We start from the raw sequence: 18,412 nt of genomic DNA, 5'->3' as shown, positions 1-18,412 counted from the left end.
GATGGACCGCCATCCCCATGTCTTGTATTTTATTCAACAACGCTTCCAAGTGCAGAAGTTCAGCATGGCCGGGAAATGACAGACGAACTTTGCCTGGATTCTTTCCTAAACGTCACTAAGGCCCTGTTGCAGAAGCACCGATAAGGTATATTATCTTCAACGTCCAAGAAGGGTTTGATTAACCATCATTCCTATTTTTGTTTCAGAAAGAACAATCAGTATTTGATTGGAAATCAGTCATCCATCAGATTTGATCAACAGATATTTTGTATTTCTTTATTTATTTTGCTAATAATTGCAACATAAAATATAATGTAAACAGATAAAACTGTAGCTCACCCCTGAAAGAGTAGAACTCGTGCTCATTAGCGGATTCCTGAATTTAAATTAAGAAATATATAATACAATTTCTTATGTCTACTACACAATAAGAATATATAAATCTAAATTTACAATTTTTCATTATTTATAAAATCCATACATAACTTTTTAAATTTAATACTAGAACTATTAGAATTGACAAGATTAGGATGTTTAAATATAAATGTTATATATTCTTGGTCATAAATTACTACTATGATTAAAAACTGTAGCAGTGTTGCATTTTGGTTCAAACAATCTTAAAGAATTTCATCACATTTTCATAACTATGAGAATACAATTCAAAATTATTTCCATTTTTATGTATGAGTTTTATTAATATCATATAATGAATTTGTCTTATTTTAAGGACATTAAAGTCTAAAAAACAATTTTTAGATGGAAAATCATTAGGTTTATGAACACATATTTTAATTATTTTCTTCTGTAATAAATAAAGTGGATTAAAATTGGTTTTAAATAAGCTACCTTATCCTATAATTCCATACATATTTACCGATTCAAAAAATTATGTATACTGTGTGTGATAAAATACAAAATAATATATTGTTTTACGTAATTTATTCATTTATTTATTTATTTTATTTGTTGATTAGTGACATCCCTGATCAAGCGTATGCTGTTTATAGTGCAGTTATGATAATTAATATAGAAAATAATTAAAGCAGGTAATTATATTGTTCAGAAGCGATCTAATGCAGTACATTCTTATGATGAAGAACTTTTCAAACAAAATGAAGAAATATTCGGTAAGTATCCATAAGTTATGCCTGACGTCATTTGGTGATTTCTGAGACCGGGACCGAAAATTGCAATTTTTTTTCTACATCATCCAAACACGATCGGTGTTCTTATTTTCTATTACAGTCATAAAGCTTTCTACGATGTTTAATAAGAGGACTCTATTATTATTATTATTATTATTATTATTATTATTATTATTATTATTATTATCAGAAAAATTTGGCCTCTCACGTTTTTTGATCGGCTCCTGAAATAGAGACATTGGTTTATTAAATCTTGACCAGATTTTGAGAAACCCCATACATCAAACATTTTCAAACTGTAATATAGTCATATTCTATTCTATTATTATTATTATCATCAGAAAAATTTGGCTTCTCACGTTTTTAGATCGGCTCCTGAAATAGAGACATTGGTTTATTAAATCTTGACCAGATTTTGAGAAACCCCATACATCAAACATTTTCAAACTGTAATATAGTCATATTCTATTCTATTATTATTATTATCATCAGAAAAATTTGGCTTCTCACGTTTTTAGATCGGCTCCTGAAATAGAGACATTGGTTTATTAAATCTTGACCAGATTTTGAGAAACCCCATACATCAAACATTTTCAAACTGTGATATAGTCATATTCTATTTTATTATTATTATTATTATCATCAGAAAAATTTGGCTTCTCACGTTTTTAGATCGGCTCCTGAAATAGAGACATTGGTTTATTAAATCTTGACCAGATTTTGAGCAACCCCATACATGAAACATTTTCAAACTGTAATATAAAGTCATATTCTATTTAAAAATATTTTTTTTACATACAGAAATATTCGTTATGTTTTTAAATCATGTTTTATTTAACGACGCTCGCAACTGCCGAGGTTATATCAGCGTCGTCAGTGTGCCGGAATTTTGTCCCGCAGGAGTTCTTTACATGCCAGTAAATGTACTGACATGAGCCTGTCGCATTTAGACACACTTAAATGACATCGACATAGGCAGGAATCGAACCCGCAACCTCGAACATAGAAGGTCAGCACTATAACTACTGCGCCACCCATGACGACTTCGTTTTGTTTTTACAAATATTTCTCATTTCAAATATTCCAAATCTTAACTCATGCATTTCTTTAAACAGTTTTTTGTGTTTCACGAAAAGTTTGTATTTAGTGGCTTAAGGCGGATACAACCATGTATTGTGGGTCCCTATCACCACGGCATGGCACGTTCTCAGGTAGCGGATCGAGGAGACGGCCTCCAGCTGCGAATATATTGAATAAGCAGTCGCGGACAGCTGATGAGGGGTGGTCCTCCAGCTTGGGGGGTTGGGCGAATGGCTAACAACCCACCATCGTAAAAAACAGCTTGTTACGAAACCTTCAAATAAGCCTCGGAATGGGACTGATTCTCTGGCACGACCCCAGCAAAGGAATAAGGTTTTGAGATTTGGTACTTGGAGTGTTAAAAGTCTGTATAGAACAATGATACTCGGGAGGAAATTAAACACAGAATAAATATGGGAAATGCCTGTTATTATTCGGTTGAGAAGCTTTTATCATCCAGTCTGCTGTCAAAAAATCTGAAAGTTAGAATTTATAAAGCAGTTATATTACCGGTTGTTCTTTATGGTTGTGAAACTTGGATTCTCACTCTGAGAGAGGAACATAAGTTAGGAGGTTTGAGAATGAGATGCTTAGGAAAATATTTGGGGCTAAGAGGGATGAAGTTACAGGAGAATGGAGAAAGTTACACAACTGAGAACTGCACGCATTGTATTCTTCACCTGACATAATTAGGAACATTAAATCCAGACGTTTGAGATGGGCAGGGCATGTAGCACGTATGGGCGAATCGATAAATGCATATAGAGTGTTAGTTGCGAGGCCGGAGGGAAAAAGACCTTTTGGGGAGGCCGAGACGTAGATGGGAAGATAATATTAAAATGGATTTGAGGGAGGTGGGGTATGATGATAGAAAATGGATTAATCTTGCTCATGTTAGGGACCTATGGCGGGCTTATGTGAGTGCGGCAATGAACCTCCGGGTTCTTTAAAAGCCACTAAGTAAGTAAGTAAGTAAGGCGGATAAAATGTGTGTTGCAATACAAAAGAAATTCTGTTATCGCCGTGTAGTCAGGCTACCCCCGAAGCAAAAAACTAAACCTACCGTAGATATCAGTGACGTATTTCTTGTTCTTACCATCTTGTCATTTTATTCTCGTGCAGGCTAAATCAATTGAGGGGTTTGCCGGAAGAAAGGCGGATAGACCTCTACGCCCTTCTTCGGGAAAACGGTTTAAAATGTAGTGAATAATTCGCTAATTATAGTAGCGAAATTTTGTTTTGATTGTACTGTACATACCTGCAGGACAGGGCTGCGTGCGTGCGTGATTTAGTCAGTCAGTCTACAAGTAGAGCTAGTGCTGCGCGCCACCGCATGCTGTACCGTGTGTGTTTTCTCTTGGTAGAGACTAAGCAAATATATATAGTTCAATTTAGTCAGTCCAGTTGTTTCCTTTGACTGCTTTTTATGTTCATTATTGTCCTTGCTTTAAGAGTAAACAAACTTATGAAACTCATAGATTCAGACGGAAATATTTTATGTTCTATAAAGAGATTTGTTACAATATTCAGATTTTTGGGCTTATTGTTATCAGGGTTATACAAAGAATAAATTTTATTTATTTATGTTCACACAAAATTGAGATTTTCTTTTTCTGTTATATTCAGAGATTTTGCTTTGCGTACTTAATGTCTACTCAGTATATCTGAAATAATGTAAATTACTTTAGAAGTAGATAATAAATTTCATAAAATGTATCTTTGTTTCAATTCCGTGTGAAATTTAAATCTGAAATCTACATTAAATCCCCTAAGCAAATCATTATATGGATAAAGGGCGTGTAGACCGAAGCTTTATATGGTACAAATATAAGGAAATTTAATAATATAAATTGCCTAAATGCTACAAAACATTTATCCTCGCTAAGATTTTTAATTTAATGTATAATTTTCTTCACTATCTGTATAACATTTTATTCAGGTGCGTTTTAAAACCTTAGATTGCCTGTATCTCAATTCACCATATTGACGTATACGCCCTTTTTCCGGCAAACCCCTCAATTGTTCTTTACATTTTTCCCGCCTTTGCGTAAGGGGTTCCTCAAAAAACCGATTCAGTTGTAGTGAGATCAGCTCAAATACGAATCATAAGTTTTTCGCCATGCAGAATATTTCAGAATATTTTTAATAATAGTTGGAAGTCTTTTCACATTCGAAATATTTTCTAATTACAAATCCCCATAATTACATACAATAAGGCGCAATATTTGGCGTACCGATTCATGTCACGGATCAAAGTTTAATATATTAGTTACTTGCTGTGAGTGAACTCCAAACATATATTTCCTACAGGCATTTCATTAATATCTAACAAATATTTGCATGAAGGGTCACGTAATATTCCGCACCGCAAAACTGTAATATTAGAGCACGCTAATGAAACTGGCCAGTCACTATACTTTGTTATAGCTCTGCGAATCCTGAATTAATATACAGGGTGATTCACTAGGTTTTACCGTCACCTACGGAGCATATTTTCGAAATCATTCTGAGCAAAAAATCTCATATAAACATTTGTCCTAATCGCAATATTTTCAAAATTACATTAATTTGAAGTTGTTAGCAAAATACTTTTTTTCTTTAGTTTTACAGGTAAAAAAATAGTACAAATAGAGATTGAACTATTCGGAAATGTCATTTCTTTAATTGGCTAATGTTCTGAATACGATGAAAGAGCAATGGAACGGAGAAAAATTCTCTCCGGCGCCGGGATTTGAACCCGGGTTTTCAGCTCTACGTGCTGATGCTTTAGCCACTAAGCCACACCGGATACCCACCCCGGCGTCGGACAGAATCGTCTCAGATTAAGTTCCAACTCTTGGGTTCCCTCTCATGACGAGTGCACCTCAGCACATGTGTGGACTTCAGTCCTACGTTCATAGACATCTATGACGTAGTGCAGAGGGCGGCCACCAGAGGGAACCCAAGATTTGGAACTTAATCTGAGACGATTCTGTCCGACGCCGGGGTGGGTATCCGGTGTGGCTTAGTGGATAAAGCATCAGCACGAAGAGCTGAAAACCCGGGTTCAAATCCCGGCGCCGGAGAGAATTTTTCTCCGTTCCATTACTCTTTCATCGTATGATGACGCAGAATATCTGCATGGAAATATCATATGTACTTCGGTACATTAAAATAATATAATGTTCTGAAGCTAAAAATGTATTGTTAATTGCTTTGTACAGATTTTGTTTTTCAATTTTTAACTAAGAAATGTACATAATTTTTACGCACTTATCACAAAAATTGTTACAATTCATACGAATTTAGGAACTTGATTCTTTACAGTTTAATTATGCATCCTAGTGTACAGGCTTAAAGAATTTACAAGAGTGGCGTGATTTGTAACAATTGTGAGAAATGCGTAAGAAAGTGTAATTTTGTAGTTAAAAATCGAAAAAAATTCTCTACGAAGCAACTGTGGAATTCACAACGCATTTCATCTTCAGATGAAATATATTCTTGTAACATGAAATCAGATGAAACCAATTCATGGACGATGACGAAGATGACGAGCGTCAGATGAAATATAATCTTGTAACGTGAAATCAGACGAAACCAAGTCACGGACGATGACGAGCGTCAGATGAAATATAATCTTGTAACGTGAAATCAGACGAAACCAAGTCACGGACGATGACGAAGATGACGAGCGTCAGATGAAATATAATCTTGTAACGTGAAATCAGACGAAACCAAGTCACGGACGATGACGAAGATGACGAGCGTCAGATGAAATATAATCTTGTAACGTGAAATCAGACGAAATCAAGTCACGGACGATGACGAAGATGACGAGCGCCAGATGAAATATATTCTTATAACATGAAATCAGATGAAACCAATTCATGGACGATGACGAAGATGAAGAGCGTTAGATGAAATATAATCTTGTAATGTGAAATCAGACGAAACCAAGTCACGGACGATGACGAAGATGACGAGCGTCAGATGAAATATAATCTTGTAACGTGAAATCAGACGAAACCAAGTCACGGACGATGACGAAGATGACGAGCGTCAGATGAAATATAATCTTGTAACGTGAAATCAGACGAAACCAAGTCACGGACGATGACGAAGATGACGAGCGTCAGATGAAATATAATCTTGTAACGTGAAATCAGACGAAACCAAGTCACGGACGATGACGAAGATGACGAGCGCCAGATTAAATATAATCTTGTAACGTGAAATCAGACGAAACCAAGTCACGGACGATGACGAAGATGACGAGCGTCAGATGAAATATAATCTTGTAACGTGAAATCAGACGAAACCAAGTCACGGACGATGACGAAGATGACGAGCGTCAGATGAAATATAATCTTGTAACGTGAAATCAGACGAAACCAAGTCCCGGATGATGTCGAAGATGATGAGCGTCAGATGAAATATATTCTTGTAACGTGAAATCAAACGAAACCAATTATGGACGATGACGAAAATAACGAGCGCCAGATGAAATGTAATCTTGTAACGTGAATTCAGACGAAGCCAAGTCACGGATGATGACGAAGATGATGAGCGTCAGATGAAATATATTCTTGTAACGTGAAATCAGACGAAACCAAATCATGGACATTTTGTTAAGTTAAATTTCTAGTGTTGGCTCTTTTGTTATACGGCGATTGGCGCATATGTAATACTTCTACGGTTCCTTCCATTGGCTCTTATGCCATCTATCCCCTCAAAAATTGGCGCTTATGATCGCCAGCCGTTAAAACTTGTACTCTTTAATCCACAGCTGGTATTTGGAATCAGTAATACGATATTCTGTTGTTAATGGAGCAATGAATTTATGAAAGACAGAGACAGTCGATGTTTTCAGAGAAAACAAACCCGATATCTGTTCTGTCCAGTATAAATTTGTACCGAATCTGGAAGGCCGCGCCTCGATGAGACCTCTTCTCGGTTCAATTGTAACAAAATGTATTTCCTGGAAACTTTATGAATGAATGCATCTATCATGTCCGTTGATGGAGAGGGTACGGCACCGTATGAAACCATCGGCAGATTTATCAGACGCATTGTACTTTCATCACTCTTCACAAAAAATAATAATCAGGAAATCCATCAGACTCTAGCTGAACGCGTCCACCGTCTCTGTTTGAAAATATCAGTAGATTTTATTGTCTGGCGGTTCTGTCGATCGATACATTTCATCGTGAAACAAACGGCGGAAATAAAATCCTAACTACAACAATAGACTATAACAGAGGCGAACATCCGGTGTAGAACACGTCCGTCATCCGCCTACACAATAACTAATTAAAGAATTGGTGTACTATAAAGTGTAAGTTCAACTTGTAATTTCATAATTTATAGGCGTTCTTTGTTCCACAATATAAAGAGAACAATTACTTGTAGATTTAGCTCCACCTACAGATCATTACAGATAGAATTGCAAGATTGCACAAAGGCGGCGTATGGAACTAATGCGTTTTTGATCCGGCTGGTATTATTATTATTATTATTATTATTATTATTATTATTATTATTATTATTATTATTATTATATGTCCACACCTTTGGTGTAACGGTCAGCGAGTCTGGCCGCGAAACCAGGTGGCCCGGGTTCGAATCCCAGTCGGGGCAAGTTACCTGGTTCAGGTTTTTTTCGGGGTTTTCCCTCAACCCAATACGAGCAAATGCTGGGTAACTTTCGGTGCTGGACCCCGGAATCATTTCACCAGCATTATCACCTTCATTTCATTCAGACGCTAAATAACCTAGATGTTGATACAGCGTCGTAAAATAACCCAATAAAATAAAAAAATAAAAATTATTACATGGGTAGTGCATGTACCACTAGGGTGGTCCTAATTTTTTAAGTTGTTAAATTTTATTGAGCTACCCTTGGAAATTGTGACAAATGGTGTAAAATGAATGTCTGAAAAAATTTACAATAAAATCATAATTACAGGTCGCTACCATATTTCAAAATTTTCAATTTAGCATATTAATAAACATACCCAATTACCCTTACTTACTTACTTACTTACTTACGGCTTTTAAGGAACCCAGAGGTTCATTGCCGCCCTCACATAAGCCCGCCATCGGTCCCTATCCTGAGCAAGATTAATCCAGTCTCTATCATCATGTCCCACCTCCCTCAAATCCATTTTAATATTATCCTCCCATCTAAGTCTCGGCCTCCCAAAAAGTCTTATTCCCTCCGGCCTCCCAACTAACACTCCATATGCATTTCTGGATTCGCCCATACGTGCTACATGTCCTGCCCATCTCAAACGTCTGGATTTAATGTTCCTAATTATGTCAGGTGAAGAATACAATGCGTGCAGTTCTGCGTTGTGTAACTTTCTCCATTCTCCTGTAACTTCATCCCTTTTAGCCCCAAATATTTTCCTATGAACCATATTCTCAAACACCCTTAATCTCTGTTCACCCAATTACCCACATAGAAGAAATAATTATTATATAGTTTATAATGCTTTGACTTAAATGCCTTTAATTTACATTTATTTGTTTGAATTGTCGCAAGAAATGAAGATTGGATATATTGGATTGTGTTGTGCTAAACCCTGCCGTTTAGAATGTTATGCTGGTAGACTCTGTGAGAAGATATCTTTTCTTATTACGAAGGAGAGTCAAAAAGTAGCATTAATAATTGTTTTATTTATTGAATATGTGCAATAAGACTACAAACACTTCATCACTTTTTAACATAATTAGTCCCCATTACGTTCACTGCAAGTGTTCCTGTTATACTATGTTAAAAGTGATTATTTGCAGTCTTATTGTACATATTAAATTAATAAAACATTTAATAAGGTTAGGCTGCTTTTTGACTCTCCCTCGTAATATAGGGTAAGGTTGACTATATCGCACCACTTTAGCATTTATAATTTTTATTGAACAATACAGTTTTTATTTTCTGCATTCCTTTACAGAGATACATTCCCGGAACATTTACCTTTCATGTAAAAAAGAATCCTTGAATTTGATTTAATATTTTTTAAATAAAATGACATTTTCGAAACACTTGAAGAGTTGGCGGGAAAAACGATGAATGTCACAGTTTTGTTAAGGTTGATGTCATTATCTAATTCAATGGATCACTACGAAATTTAATGTCGTTCTTATGAAAATCGTAAAAAGGAGAATTATCACCAAGAATACAGTAATCCTTTCCTTTATTTTCTATAGAAACAGCACTACATCTTGCAGTTATAGACTCAATTAGATCATTATCTAATCCTTAAGAGAAATGTGACATTCATCGTTTTTCCCGCGAACTCTTCACTTGTCAGTGGTGCCATTTAGGCAACTAGTTTCCTAAATAGCACCTGCGGTTTCTTAAATCGCATCTCTTTAACTGCAGGGAACAGGATGAAGGAAAGCTTTTAATATTGAACATATTGAACAGTATTTAATATGAATAATGTAATAAATGCATATTACAAGTTTATTGAAATTAATGGAAGAGAGTAACGCATCTTCAAATGTAATTGAAAAAATAGAGCATAAATTACGTTACATTTAAACTTTCTGAATGCGTTTTTTATTGTTACACATTTGACATGTGCTTCACCAGGCAGTTCAGACTGTAAACTGCGTCACCTTTTCTCCACGATTATCTCGAAACCACCTAAGAACTGCTTCATGATATAGCTGTCCGAAATGATTTGAAGATAGAAACATCTAAAGGCTGGTCCTATGAGCATTATGACGAGAAAGCTGAAACAGGAGCACACCATTTTCCCGAGATAATCTAGCTTCTAAATTTTTGGAATGGGTCGTATAGGTGGACATACAGAAGCAGCACTTTTTTCTATGACAGGTTTCAGTGGCAAATAAAATGTTTGAGCTATTCGACAAATACTTCACTGTTGATGTAACCTGACTCAGAGCAAACAAATAACGATCCTGGAGGAGCACCAGCTGATAATGAATGATGCACAGTTTGACGTTTAAAAATTATCACAGATGGCACAAAATACCTGATGCGCTTGTACAACACACACTTGTTGTATTAACGCCCTTTTCACCACTTGATATTGCACCCACCTGATGCATTCCTAGTTCAGTTAAAATTTTTGGGGCCTTCTTTTGTACGGTTAGAATTGCTACAGTTGCTCGTATCGCGCCGGTGCGAATTAGGCACCTACGAAGTGGTGCGAATTGAGAAACTACGCCATAAGTTATTATTTCCTTCATTCTAGCCTATAATCACCACATGTTCGAAAATCCTACTAAGTTATAATAATAATATAATAATAATAGCCTAATGTGTCCCTTGAAGGGCAAAGGCCTCCTGCTAGAGGGTAGCTCTGTTTCACTAACGCGGTGAGCTACTCCGCGTTAGATTGTGTCTAGTGTTTCTTTGTCTGGTTGGAGTTGATTTCGCTGTCACTTTGATTAATTTGATTTCACTAACACTTTTATTATATTGAATGCACTTTCACTGAGTCAACTTGGGATGTTGTTTGTGGCTGGCACAGTCTTCGTTTGTAGTCGACTTCCAATTGTTCTCCATGTTCTCCTGCTTCTTGCTATTCTGGACCATTGCTGGCCTGCTTGTGTTGTGTAGAAGTCTGCCCACCTCTTCCTTGGTCTGCCTCTGTGCCGGTCTCCTGTGCGCGGGTCCCACATGGTGGCTCTGTATGTCCATCTTTCGTCTTTCATCCGCGCGATGTGGCCTCCCCACTTCCACTTCAATTTGTTTGCTCTTTGTGTGACGTTTGTTGTTGATGCCATTTGGGACAGCGAATCATTGGAAATTCTGTCTCTCATAGTTATTCCCAATATCTTTCGTTCCATTTTCCTTTGGAATATTTCTAGCGTATTCATCTGTCTGTTTGTTGTCGACCATGTTTGGCATCCATAAAGTAGTGTTGGGTAGACGCAGGTTTGTAGTACTTCGAATTTGAGTCTTCTGCTGATTGTCTTATCCAGAAGTATGAACTGGAGGGACCAGAAGGATTTCCAAGCTAAGGATAATCTTCTTCTTATTTCTTTTCCAGTCTTGTCTTTAAAGGAAATTAGTTGGCCTAGGTATGTGTATTCCGTTGCATATGGTAGCGTTGTTCCGTCAATTGAGATGGGGATTTCTTGTCTGTTTGTCATCAGCTAAGTTAAATGTTCTTTAATACCTCTTTAAACGAATAACATCTTAAGATTATGGATTGCTTTTCATACAAATCCGTTTTTTAGTTACAAAATGTTAGCTAAGTATACATCCACCTAGCGATTATATTAGATACACTATCACCACGCTGCTGACACAAAGAAGTGGCAGAAATCAAGTGACATGGTGGAACGGTGCGATTTATGCTACTCTACCCTACTACTGTAATGTTGGAGTGAGGTACTGTTTCCTTGTTGGTTTTTAATGAGATTGTGATTGGGGTTTACTGCTTGTAACTGTTTAATTTAAAAACAATGACCATGTTGAATTTAACACACAAACGGTTTAAAAAGTTCTGGGACTCCATAGAGCAGGGGTCGTCAGCACAGAGCACGCTGGGGCTAGTCTCTCTTACCCGCGGAAAACGCAGTGCACTAGGGCAGCGTTCCGCAACCGGTGTGCCTCTACAACGTGGAAGGTGTGACGTGAACTTTTACCTATTATTGTAAGACATTAATAAAATTTATTAAAATTACATTAAAATTAAATTCCTCTCTCTGCTGACACAATCATCAAAGGTTGTTTGAGATATTCCTAACTATAATTATGACTACTTGCTGATGGTAATAAAGTACTGTATTGATGGACTTAATTACAGAACATTTAGTAATCTTGCAGCAGAAGTTCTAGAATTATTTTGGATAGATTGTTCAAGATTTCGACTAAGTTCGTGATCCATTTATTGTGGATTTAAAACGTCTTCCGAATAATATACTCGTATAAGAGAAACTGGCAGATTTAAAAGCAGACAGAATATATAGCTCTACTGATAAATTGTTTGTGTTTGTAATTTTAAGTAGTTTGCATGATATGTATTATCAATTTCTGTATATCACAACTGGTTGAATTGTTTATGCCTTAAATTTAATTAAATTGTTTTGTATTATAATATAGCTCAACTTATGAATGATCGTTTGCGTTTGTAAATTTAATAATCTGATTGGCTATGTATTGTATACTTTTAGTAGAGCCATCGATGTAGCTCAGTCGGCAGACTCGCTGGGCTGCTGATCCGGAGCTGCGTTCGGGCTTGGGTTGGATCCCCCTTTGGACTTTGGTTTCTTCGGAGGTTTTCCCCAGCCGTGGGACTGAAGCCGGATGGTCTATGGCGAGTCCTTGGCATCAACCCCTTTGATTTGATTACCCCCTTTGATTTGATTACCTGGTTGGGTTTTTCCGAGGTTTCCCCCACCGAAAAGGCAAATGCCGGGTAATATTTTGGCGAATCCTCGGACCTCATCTCATCTCACTACATCTCGCCAAAATGTAAAAAAAATGTAGAAAATTACTAGATTGTAAAATTATAAAAATTTGTAAAAATTGTAATTGTAATATTGTAAAATGTTGACATGTTCCACATCTTAAAGCTTCATTGCTCATGTAAGATCTATGGAATAAAATAAATGAATGAATGAATATTAAAATTAAAACTTCTCGCAGTGCCTTTTGAGACATTTCGGTTGTCAATAAGGAGTGAATACCCGGCTATATGGCTAGCTCCAAGATGGCAGTTAATATGTTATTGCTATTTTCAACTACATGTGTGGACTGGGCTTCTCGACGTTAACTTAAATTGAAACATCACAGAGGGAGAGATTCAAGTCCATCGATAAGAAATGAGGCTTGCACTGTCAACGAATCAGCCACCTGTGTGCAACTAAGCAGGCCCAAGTATCACATTGAACATATGAGGAGAGCTATTTACTTTAATATTTGCAATAGAAATGTTAATTTTTCAGAGTGTATTAAATTCATAAATTGTTAATAAATGCAAGAGTCGATTTCTCTTTTATAATGATAACAATAACAATAATAATAATAATAATAATAATAATAATAATAAATTTGATTACATTAAGTAGCCTAATTATATTAAGAGAGTCACATCATATGTTTTTGAGAGTATTAACATTTTGGTGTGCCGTGTTGAACCTAGGCCCGTCTAGGGTGTGCCGTGAGTAGAAAAAAGTTGCGGAACACTGCACTAGGGTGCACTCCGTAGCTGCTAGTGGGTATGCTCTCCATCTCTCCCTGTTGCACGACAGTGCACACGGGACAGCACCGCGTACCCTTTGCACATTTCAGCGAGTGCTGACAACCACTGCCATAGACAAAGTAAGAATCCATCCTTTGATGGAGAAAATAACATTTCCTGCTAATATATTCAAGAAGTTCTGAAATACATCGAAAACATTCTTCATAATCAGCAGCAACACGTATTTTTCCATATTGGTGTTCTAATATTACAAATAGATATTTCTGGAACAGGCAAAGGTCCAGAACTTACGTGAGTGATTGTATATTAAGAGTTTCTATAGGAAAAAACACATTCTATAGGAAAATAATATGAATTATTCTTTAATTTCATTTAATTGGAAATGAAATATCATCCGTGACTAAGACTCACGAGATATCGGGTTCGTTTCTCGTCCTTAGCATGGAAATTTGTCCTTAAAGAGGCTATTTAATACTTTCACTCGTAAAGATCTAGAAGCTAAGGGAGTGTATATAAAGGATTTGTGTAGGCAGGAGCACTTCGGTGTTCAAATAAAGTTTAGTAAGGGTTCTCAGAATGCGTGCTAGCACTCGAGTGTGGGAACTGTACAAAACAAAAGCCATCAACAAGAAGGAAGTCAAATGCAAATATTGCGTAGCGATTTACCATAATGCAGTGGCAACGAACACTTAAGTTATAATTTCAAAATTGTTAGTAAATCAACTGGACTATAAATTCGAAGCTGTAATGAAGTTAATTGGAACATTAAATCAAATTATAGAGCTAAGAATTAAAGAAAACACTCTAACAATGAAAATTACATAACTGAACACTATTGTGACAATCCAAATCATAATAAAATTGCTAAGAATTTAAATTTTTAACGCTGATATTTCATTTCTCGACACCTAAGAATGAAAACCTCGTAAGTCGACTTTTTTTCGAAAATTCAATTTTCACTCAAATTTATAGGAAAGCCCGTGCTCTTATGGTCTACAATTGCAAAATTTTCATTTTCAATTTTTTTCATGAAAAAAGAGAAAAATTGAAAAACCCGTGTCTCTTTATGGTTTAATTTTAAAATGAAAAGCGCGTATCTCTAGTCATTATAGAAAATCCGACTTACGAGCCATCTATTTGAATGTGAAAACCTTGTATGTCGAAATCATATAGAATTTCCGACTTACGAGCCATCTATTTAAATGTGAAAACCTTGTATATCGATTTTTTGCTCTCCTGTATAATTTAGAAAATCGGACATACGAGGTTTTCATTCTTAGGTGTCGTAAATCAAATCAAATTAAAGAATAATTCATATTGTTTTCGTATAGAATGCGTTTTTCCCAAACAAACTCTTAATATACAGTCAATCACGTAACTTCTGGGCCTTTGCTTGTTCCAGAAATATAGGACTTACAAATGGCTTTTAAGGAATCCGCAGGTTCATTGCCGCCCTCACATAAGCCCGCCATTGGTCCCTATCCTGTGTAAGATTAATCCAGTCTCTATCATCATATCCCACCTCCATCAAATCCGTCCACACCTGTGGAGTAACGGTTAGCACGTCTGACCGCGAAACCAGGTGGCGCGGATTCGAATCCCGGTCGGGGCAAGTTACCTGGTTGAGGTTTTTCCCGGGGTTTTCCCTCAACCCATTACGAGAAAATTCTGTGTAACTATCGGTGCTGTACCCCGGACTCATTTCACCGGCATTATCACCATCTCATTTAGACGCTAAATAACCTAAGCTGTTGATAAAGCGTCGTAAAATAACCTACTAAAATAAAAAGATCCATTTTAGTATTATCCTCCCATCTATTGTCTCGACCTCCCCAAAGGCCTTTTTCCCTGCGACCTCCCAACCAACAATATATATGCATTTCTGGATTCGCCCTTACCTGCTACAAGCCCTGCCCATCTAAAACGTCTGGATTTAATGTTTATAATTATGTCAGGTGAAGAATAGAATGCGTGCAGTTCTGCGTTGTGTAACTTTCTCCATTGTCCTGTAACTTCATCCCTTTTAGGCCCAAATATTTTCCTAAGAACCTTTTCTCAAACACCCTTAATCTCTGTTCCTCTCTCAAAGTGAGAGTCAAAGTTTCACAACCATAAAGAACAACGAATAATATAACTGTTTTATAAATTCTAACTTTGAGCCAGAAATATAGTACTCCAGAAAAATCTGTTTGTAATATTCGCACACCAATATGGAAAAATACGTGTTATTGTTTAAGGGAACTAAGACAAATTCTTTCCAGACATCTGGAACCTCTAGCTAAATACCTACTACCTTACACATACGCCCAAGTTTCCATGTGCAGCAATGATAATCTCATAACGTCTTACAGCTCTATTTGAGTATCCTACAAAGACATTTCATATATTGTTAAATGACGCTGTAATCCTTAACTAAAAACAAATAGTTTTATTCCTATACATGCACTCAAGTTTAATTTCTTGCCAATACTACAAATTCTACCAACATTCATACCGCAGAATACCCGATTTTCTTACTCTACCAAAACCAAGCACGATATATTTTTTATTCATTGAATAATTTTACCTCTTCATGGCATGTTCAAATGTGTATCACAATGTATCTTTCTAATAAACAGAACACTGAGGGATGACAAAAATTATAAAATTCATAGTGTAGGTACGGTACTTACTGTGAGTCCGAAGTAAAATGACACTTTATAGCACTTTGGTATATCTTCTAAAACAGAACATTTGCATGTCCATCTCAAAGTGATGGTCATTGAAGTTAATGCGTAATTAATGTACAGTCTTTACATGAATGACGCCATAGATCGTTCTAGTGTTGTCCACTGAATAGTTGTATAAGCATTAATAACACGTTGGTTCATGTCCTTTGGTGGTGTTGAAACATTTCGATAGTTTCATTGATCGCTCCCCAAAGAGGAAAGTCAAATGGCGTAGTCAGGAGAACGAGAACTGGTCTACCACGTCCAATCCACCTACTAGGTTATTTTCGGTTCAGAGCACGATGGGCTCTAGAGGCATTATGTGCAGGACTTCCGTCATGCTGGTACCACTTAACCATTCCGTTCCGCTAAGGAAATGGCTTTCAAAATATCAGAAATAATAGTTCTTATGAATCTGGCGCGATTGTAATGAAACAATTATTTAGTCTTACTTCCGTTTAAAACGGGACCATTTGCATTAAACCATATTTTTTCTTCTAATTTATATGGAGATACAACTATATAACCACAAAGTGAATGAAGCCTTTTATCGTAAGGTTCTTCATCATTTGAGAACAAGTGTCTTGTGCGTGCAACTCGACATCGCCGCTTCTTGGTTTTGTACTACAATAACGCTCATAGTCACACCTTTATTATCGATTAGATATTTCTTAGCAGTACTTCATACCCACCTTACAGTACAGATCTAGTTCTCTTTGCCTGTTTCTGTCATCAAGTATTAAACAGCAGTTGAAAGATCTTCACTACGAAACGCTAGAAAACGTAAAAATGTCACATTTATAAACGACCTTAAGGAATAAATCTTCCAGAATTATTATCAGGAATCGAAAAATCGTTAATGATGATGTGTCAATTACGAAGAGGCATATGTTGAAGGGGATAATATCAAGATGTACGTATCACTACTGTTGAGAGATACCTAGTTAAGTATGAGTTAATCAATTAAAGCAGTGAAACTAGCGGATGTGTACACGTTTGTGGTTTTACTTTATCTCTTAGTTGCAGCCTATTTTGCGTTTGATTAATTTCTTTTACAAAGAGCTTCAATGAAAATGTTCATAAATTTATTCTCAGAAAGTTCGAGAAGTGTCGGGATGTTTGAAAATGTTAAGAGTATCGGTGACAAAATGAAAGCTGTCACTTTGAATATCTTCTGTGAAGATAAGCTAAACAACAAAATTGAGTGTAAGTCGGAAATGAAACGAATTTTGGATATATACGAGGATCAGTCAAATAAAACGAGAAATACTTTTTTTCTCCTCAGAGGAATTTTGTTTCTCAAAATAATCTCCACCAGTATTTAGGTTTTTACCCTCCTGCTCATCAGATTTTTGATACCTTTTTTTAAATCATATGGTTGATGTCTCTATATCCAATTCTTCAGTAGTCTCTATTAATTTAGTTTCCAATTGTGCTACTATCTCCTCCAAGCGCTCTGTTGCTCTTCATTGTAACCATAGGCCATTCCACTTCTTAAAGTGTAAGTTTTTCTGTGCCCATTCCATTAGCCCCTTTCCACATTAGAAGCATCCACGCCTTTGTTATTTTCTGTTAGCTCACCCATTTTCTTTATTAAGAAGCTCTGTGAAGTGTTCAGCCCATCTGTTCAAAACTTCTGTTTCATTACAAAGTACTTTACCATTTCTCCTTTAATGTCATTCTTGGTTGAAAGCTTTTTTTATTTTCTTCGCTGCTCAATAAAATTTTCGAGTCTTACATCTCTCAAATTACTTTTTATACGTCTGTTTCTCTTTTGCAACGTAATTCTTTGCCCTCGTCCTCAATTGCTTACATTTTTAAAATCACTTCTTCACTCAAATCAGCACACAAAGCTTTTAACCCGAAACTGTTATCTTGTTTGTAACTTCTGTGGCTTTACAGAGGTAAATATGGATAAGAGCTTGTGATATTTTAAAAAAAGAACAGATATAACGATGACAGCAAAGAATACAAAGAATGAACATAATTTCTAAATTTCCTGGGTTCATAATAACAGTTAGTCAATTTTAAAGCAATGTATGAATTATAATGGGACATCAACGACTTTTAAGTAAATTAAACGCAGGTGACTTATCTCCTGTTAAAATGAGTGAAACTATTATCCTTTACAGTGATAGAGTAAAAAATCTAGGAATTTATATGGACAAAAACTTAATTTGGAATACTCAAATCACACACATATGTAAAATAATTTTTATGAAAATTCACACACTAAAAAGAATTCGAAATTTCCTTCCGTTGCTTCTCAAGAAGAATTTAGTGCAGTCGCTCTTGATGCCTCATTTTTATT

At 36.1% G+C, this 18,412-nt stretch overlaps 1 protein-coding gene and 1 non-coding gene across 2 annotated transcripts in view; both read left to right on the top strand.

Moving 5' to 3' along the window:
- The window catches only part of LOC138708116 (tyrosine-protein kinase transmembrane receptor Ror-like), an 811,918-nt gene that overhangs the window by 372,191 nt on the left and 421,315 nt on the right, over window positions 1-18,412 (top strand). The gene's annotated exons all lie outside the window — the stretch shown is intronic.
- TRNAF-GAA (transfer RNA phenylalanine (anticodon GAA)) lies at window positions 5,222-5,293 on the top strand. The gene has a single exon. It is a non-coding gene; the product is annotated as a tRNA-Phe (tRNA).

This window comes from Periplaneta americana, chromosome 10 (assembly GCF_040183065.1).
Source record: "Periplaneta americana isolate PAMFEO1 chromosome 10, P.americana_PAMFEO1_priV1, whole genome shotgun sequence".
Taxonomy (NCBI): Eukaryota; Metazoa; Arthropoda; class Insecta; order Blattodea; family Blattidae; genus Periplaneta; species Periplaneta americana.
Note: the sequence above shows the minus strand (reverse complement) of the source record. Positions and strands in the feature narration are given on the sequence as shown.